Here is a 7500-nt window from a genome sequence, read left to right as displayed (position 1 = left end):
ATGATTTCAGTTTCCTGTTCAGGAGACAGAAGCCCTTGTGTTGGTAATCCTTCAGCTGCCAAACAGTAAAATACTGTAAACTGTGTAGGAATACAAAGTAGGAATACTTTCCCCAAATACTTGAAACATACTTTATTTTTACAGTCCTACAGAACAGCCCACAGGCAATACTGTACTACTGTGCTCATTGAGCTTGTACTGTACGGTACTGTACTGCATTGATACGCAGCACTGCAATGTTCTAGTGGCTCGGGTCTCATCAGAGATTACGGTCCTTGGCCTCCCCATCCTCCTCCTCTTACTCTCACTCCTCTGGCTCTGCCTCTGCCTGTACTACTACTGTATACTGAAGCTGTGATTGATAATTGTAAAACTGTGTGACAGGTGTTTGCCCATGTGATGAGTCAGTGTGCATGGTAGGGCAGTTAGCTTTAGAATTTGAATGGCAGTGTGTTCCTTGAGAGAACAAGACATTTACTTCATGAAAATTGTGTTAAATGCAGAGAATTGTGTGTAGTGTTTTGAAAACAGTGTGTTTTAGAACAGCAATTTGAGTGTAAAGCAGAAATTGTGCTTATAGTTCAGCAGAATCGGTTCAGGAGGTTGGTGCATGAGCTACATATTATTGGAATTGTGTCTCAAGTACCAGAAATTGTGTGTAAACAATTGAGAAAAACAGTATTAGCTAAGCCTACTTCTTCCTTGGCTGCCATACATTTCAACCTAAACTATTCAGAGCGCCACTACATGGCCATACCATGCCATTACACCGGGGATCACTCCCAAAATAAATTAATCGTTTCTTCATTGGGTAATTTCAGACCTTCCCTGAAAATGTCATCGAAATCCATCCATTACTTTTAGAATTATCTTGCTAACAAACTGACTGACAGACAGACGGTTCCCAATGAAAACATAACCTCCTTGGCGGAGGTAAATTACAATGAATTATTTATTATGATAAAGATCTTCTCGTCCCAAATAACTCATCATGAATTGATTACATTAAGTTAATTAAATATTTAATTTAGTTTATATTAAAGGTTGGGTACGGAATTAGCAAAACGGACGGCAGAGTTTGAACATATACAACCTCAAGTCCCGCCCTCCATGCACGAGCGACAATTCAAATGCGCAGCGCGAGAGCGAGCCAGGCTAAATGAAATGCCAGCCTGGCGTCTACAGCACTATGAGCTCTAGTCTCCATACAATCACTCACATCAACTTCCCCAATTACATTCTTTATTCACCTCCAAAGGGTTGTAGTACATATGGTTCAGTAGCCATAGGTGTGTATATTTGAACAGAATCTGGTTTGTTCTTACCAGGGCGATTATCTCCTGAAATATCCGAGTTTAGTGCTGGCCCGTTGGTTCGCCTATTCCACCGTAGCTCCAAGCTGTTAAGTTTCGATTTCATGTTTACAGCACTCTTCGTGTCACGGTAAAATGTAATTTTTGCCACATAGCTTATTTATTGCGTGGGTGATTGAGTTTCCGTAGGTATCCGCTGCCTTAGTTAGTTTGTATAGAAATGAAGTGACACATACAACAAGAGGGGAACATGGACGTGCAGCAGCAGGCAGTTGGTTTCGTTTCAGCACTGACTCGCGGTCACCAGCTTTCGAAAGGGTCGCGCGCGGTGGGGAGGGGGAGGAGGAAGAGGAGTAAGACGTAAGATTGACGAACGAGCTGTGAAATGATGGTATGGGGTGAGGAATTCTATTGGCTGGAGTTTTTCGAGCCCTGCCCGTTCCGCAGATGATTGACGTGTTTAATTTCCATTTCAGTGCTTCCAACTTAGTGGCTATAAGTGGGTTAGGAATAGGATTTCAAGTGATTTTGCAAAAATGGCCAACAAAGCTAATTCCATACCCTACCTTTAAGTATTTATGTAATTTCAATGTCATTGTGTTATACAGGCGGCATGAATAGGCATTCAGATGTACTTAGTATTGCAAACAAACACCATCTTCTATTCTGCATACTGTACCTTTAACACTAGAAGCGCCGCGCCCCTCTGACCCACTTATACCTAGAAGCGCCGCGCCCCGGCCATTTGACCGCTTTGACGACCTACTAGAAGCGCCGTGCTGTTGTGAACTACTTAAAGCGCGGCGAGGCGGTCAAAAGACCGCTGAGTCCTTAGACTGGGAGGCTGTTACTTACACATAATGACAGCTAGATGGCGCTTCGTGCACGAATCAAATCGTTTGAATACATTTGTCAGACTGTGTTGTCTGTGGTTGTTTCATTATGACATACTGTAGGCCTACAGCACGTTTGAGTTATCTGTTCATTTATTTGTGTTGATTTGTGTTGTTTGAGGAAAAAACTCTGGAGGAGTTCTTGAACAAACCTTGAGCAAACTTGACTGTCAACTTTTTCATAGTATTTCATTTTTAATATTTCGTTTTTACATTTTGCTAGCCTACTTAGAAATCTAGGCTATTTTAAAACGGAGGCATACGCGTTCTGTGATTAGGAGCCTGACCCGACGGGAGGGGAAGGATAAAATGTCGACCCAACACCGGTGTTGTTGGATCTCGAGATCCGTAACCCGCAGTTCGGGTTTGGGCAGATAATCTAAGCTCTAAAATGAATGGGTGGCTAGTTCTAATTCACTCCCCAAATACACTTCTATTCATTTAATAGGTAGCTATGTTCGCGCCGCCGAAAATGACCGAACCGAACAAAGAGCCTAACCTAGTCTGGTTTCAATTACACAGTAGCCAGGATTTCATGCCGCATTTTACAGGCTACCGCGGCTACTTTCTAAGACAATGTTCATTCATTTAGGGAGAAGCATCTAGGGTCTAGCTACCTCGGAGGGAGGGAGATAGAGAGAGCAGAAATGCTGAGCAGGCATAGGCGCGAGAAGTAGCCTAGGCTAATTAAAAATGATGAGTGAAAAATATATTCTCCGTTTTGCGAATGTGTAGGCTATGTTTCGATGTCTGCTGAAAAACAGCTATAGGTCGGCCCTATTGTTTCTACAATTTAAGATAACTTCTATGTGAATTCGTGATTATGGATTGAGACACAGATTAACGTCATGAAGGGACAAAGCCGTAGCCCACTGGTTAGAGCTTCAGCCCTTACGCCCGAGAGTTGCTGGTTTGATCCCCGACCTGTGTAGGCTATGGCAGAAGTACTTTTTAGCAAGGCATCAATAAAGTATATTCTATTCTTTTCTATTCACACAACTAGGCCTACACGCACGCTGGCGAATTCGAACATTCTAAAACGCGCATAAAGCCTACGATGAAACATGATTGCGCATTCTTCCACGAGTTGCATGTAAACAACAAACAGCCGGCCTACAGCCATGCAGTGGGGGTGGGGAAGCATTTGCCAATGCCACAGTGATGTCTGTAGCCTAAGATGATGTCCACACGTAGCAAAACGACCCCCACCCCCCTCCATGAACTGGTTAGACGTGTATGGGGGAGGGGGAATGATCGGTTTCAAATAGGCTATGTTTGCAATGTGTGTTATGTAGCCTATAGACCCCGAAGCCATTTGCTTTGAGAATAACGGCTGGCTGAAGTTTTCATGGCTGATGATGGCTTTAGTTGCCACTTCATGTCTACAGAACATGCAACTGAGTCCTGTGTAGCCTATCGTAGCAACGAGCACAATACTGATATGGTGTATCCAGTGGGAATCGTTTATAGGCTCGCGTTTATTTTTCGCGTGTGTCTCTGATATAATTATTTTTAGATGCAAAAAGTCTAACTGGCTTAGCCAAAGTTTGTCAGATGGCGGCTCAATTTGTCTTAGAAAATTATTGGCTGGCGAAATTATTTTTCGTTAATGGTAAACAAATTTCAGAGAGTTATTAAAAAACATTAACAACAAATAATTCTTCGTCGACGTTCAAAATCGGTCAGTGAATTCAGTCAATGATCTATAACATTACGTCCCTGCCAGGATGTGAACACGGGTCTTCTGCGTCGCAATCAGGGAAGGTACCGCTGCGCCACTTGCCGTTCTAATCATATTGCGACGTAACTCAGTGAGTCTAGCAAACAAGTAATGTCTCAGTTTTGCTCTCAGCAAAATCTGGAGTAGGCTATAAAAGAGGGCCGTGCTGGTGTTTCTCTTTACATCCACCAACGACAATGAGAGTGGTTGTGTGGCGATGACGTATTTTGACAGTTCAGTCATTTGTGCGAAGTCGTACTCAGAAATGAAAGCCTACCTGTAAAGTTTGATTTCGTAGCCTACTTGCAATTTTTGAATTCGTTTTTTTTCCCATTCGTATTCTGATGGATAAAATACACACAATATATTTTATGCACGACTGGACTCATTTGAGAACTCACAAATATTTATTTTATGCACGACTACAGACAAATACGAACCTGCATCAAATCTATGACACGAATATATATTGACAGCTATCTCACTCCATACAAATACAAGATAAGATATACAACTATGAATGTACGTAGGCACGCGCCCTACGTACATAAATAGGCTACGACGGACGAATTTCAGCTGAAAATATTATGTTTTACACATGTAGGCCTGCCTGCCTAATAGAACGTCGCAACATTTTCAAAACAAACTCCCATTTTACCACAGTAAATCGCCTCCATAGACTATGCCATGTAAATTAAAAATAGTTATTAAAATAAATCACATATAATACATATTGCACATATATAAACTATATGTTTTATGGTAAAATATTATTCTCATGCCCGACTGTCAGGAAACCCTTGCGACATCTGCTGTGACAAAAGAGAATAGCAGCCTGGACAAACATGGCCGAACGCGAGACAACATAGTGTTGTCACATAATGAGCGCAAAATAGCTCTAAACTAGCTTGTACCGGTGTGCTTTCGATCATGTAAAAATTCTGGGTGACAAAACACGCATATTTAGGAAAAGTCGTGAACGTAGGGTCCTGGAATTTAATCGAGTGAAAAGATTTTTTTTTTTTTGTAATCGCTGCGGTCAAATGACCGCAGCCCGGCAGGTCTAGGTATATCTAGGTCAAACCCACACGGCGCTTCTAGGAATACGCGTCAGCGGTCAAATGACCGGCGCTTGGCGCTTCTAGTGTTAAACACCATCTTCTATTCTGCATACTGTACCTTTAATCACCACCATATTCTATTCTGCATACTGTAACTTTAAACACCATCTTCTATTCTGCATACTGCAGCTTTAAACACCATCTTCTATTCTGCATACTGCAACTTTAAACACCATCTTCTGCATACCCTCCTGAGACCCAGGAAAATAAAAGTTTTAATTTTTAGATTTTTTTTAGATGATTGAAGTATTTTGGTCTAAAGAAACATGCTGCAGCAAAAAAAATTCCAAAAATGTTCTTAGTTGCTGTGTTATCAGATGTCCTTTGCAGAGGACATCGGGACTATCCAAATGTCCTAACCCTATGGGAATTATGAATGTGTAGTAATAGTATTGCATTAAAGTCAATGGAGTGTTAGGGTATGTGAGATATTACAGGCAAATAGGTGGTCAAGAAAGGCTTTGCTCCCCCTCAAGTGTTTTTAACATAGCTTCCAGAGATGGCTACTATAATGAAGTGTTGCCATAATGGCTGAATAAGCATTCAGACAGCCATAATAATGAGCCTGGCTCATCAGTGTTGCAGCCAATCTGCATACATGGCACACTGTAGAGCTAGGTTTTAGGTTTGGAGGGGTTACTACACCCTCCCTTTAATGAACATGTGTTGAAGAAGTGCAATGGCTTGCTGTGAGGGCATCAGAGAGTATACACCATGATAGGGACTCTCATTATTTGACCTCTGACCCCTGTGCCAAAGACCCAAGAGATGAATGAAACACTAGTGTTCAGGGCATCCTAGGATGGCAGAGGTACACTAAAGGGATGCTTGATAGATAAATTGTAAATGTGAAAGCACTTTTACAGGTAAATGGAGTAATCAGTTGCCCAAAATACACCTTTTTACAAATTGGGCAATGTACATTGAGGCAAATTCACCTACGATGTACTTATTTCTTAATAAACCTTAAAGCTCTAGCTTACACACTGCTTCTGGGGCTGCACTGTACCTTAAGGGATCCCCTTTAATCCTGTATCTCCTTTTATTTATTAGAAATAAGTAGAAAAGACCTTGTTGTCTCACTCAACCCTCTGCCTTATAAAACTTAAAAATTGGTTAAAAGCAGGGGGTACTAAGTCCCGATGTCCACTACAGGGGACATTGAACAAAAGTTATGTTTTGAAGGCGTTAAAATTGCTGGATCTTTCTGAAATCTCTCTGAATTCAAGTTGAGACTGTCATTTTTATGACAAAAATTGACTGTGTGCAATAAAACACATAATAATGACCAAAAATGGTCAGTGAAATGAAGTGCTGCCATGAAATGAAAAAAACTCAATAGCCGCCATTTTGAAAATAAAATTTGTGAAATCTGTTAACCCAACCCACATAATTGTGGTATCACCAGAAAGCCCAGGATGTCCTCTTGAGAGTACAAAAGGATTGAAATAGTTGGCATGAATGGTATTTCATTGATAAGACTTAGACTGATGTCCCCTACAGAGGACAAAAGTGAATGGCCGGGTCTCAGGAGGATACTGTACCTTTAATCACCACCATCTTCTATTCTGCATACTGTACCTTTAATCACCACCATATTCTATTCTGCATACTGTACCTTTAAAGACCATCTTCTATTCTGCATACTGCAACTTTAATCACCATCTTCTGCATACTGTACCTTTAAACACCATCTTCTATTCTGCATACTTCAGCTTTAAACACCATCTTCTATTCTGCATACTGTACCTTTAATCACCATCTTCTATTCTGCATACTGTACCTTTAATCACCATCTTCTATTCTGCATACTGTACCTTTGAACACCATCTTCTATTCTGCATACTGCTGCTTTAAACACCATATTCTGTTCTGCATACTGTACCTTTAAACACCATCTTCTATTCTGCATACTGTACCTTTAAACACCATCTTCTATTCTGCATACTATACCTTTAAACACCATCTTCTATTCTGCATACTGCTGCTTTAAACACCATATTCTATTCTGCCCGAGGTTTCTTCTGTGTATGTCCATTTCTAGAGAGTTGTTTACTCATGGGCTCTCTCTGAATGCTGAACACTTTGTAAAGCACCATGAGACAAGTGTTATGTTTTTAGCGCTCTATAAGTGAAATTAAATTGAAATTGAAATAATTGCAATTTAGGGCAATTTAAGTACATCTTCTTTATATTTTAAGGTGTTACGGTGAGGGATTCCTTGACAAGGGAATAAAGGGTAAATTCAGTAGGTTTTTTTTCTCCTTAAACATACAAACATACTATTCAGTGTCGGTGGTGTTCCTATGAAATGACTCTTACAGCTCTTATACTTCAGGGCAGACATCTCTTTGATTTTAGACACACACACGCTCACACACACACACACACACACACACACACACACACACACACACACACACACACACACACACACACACACTTGACGAAAT

This window comes from Sardina pilchardus, chromosome 1, assembly GCF_963854185.1.
Source record: "Sardina pilchardus chromosome 1, fSarPil1.1, whole genome shotgun sequence".
Taxonomy (NCBI): Eukaryota; Metazoa; Chordata; class Actinopteri; order Clupeiformes; family Clupeidae; genus Sardina; species Sardina pilchardus.
Note: the sequence above shows the minus strand (reverse complement) of the source record.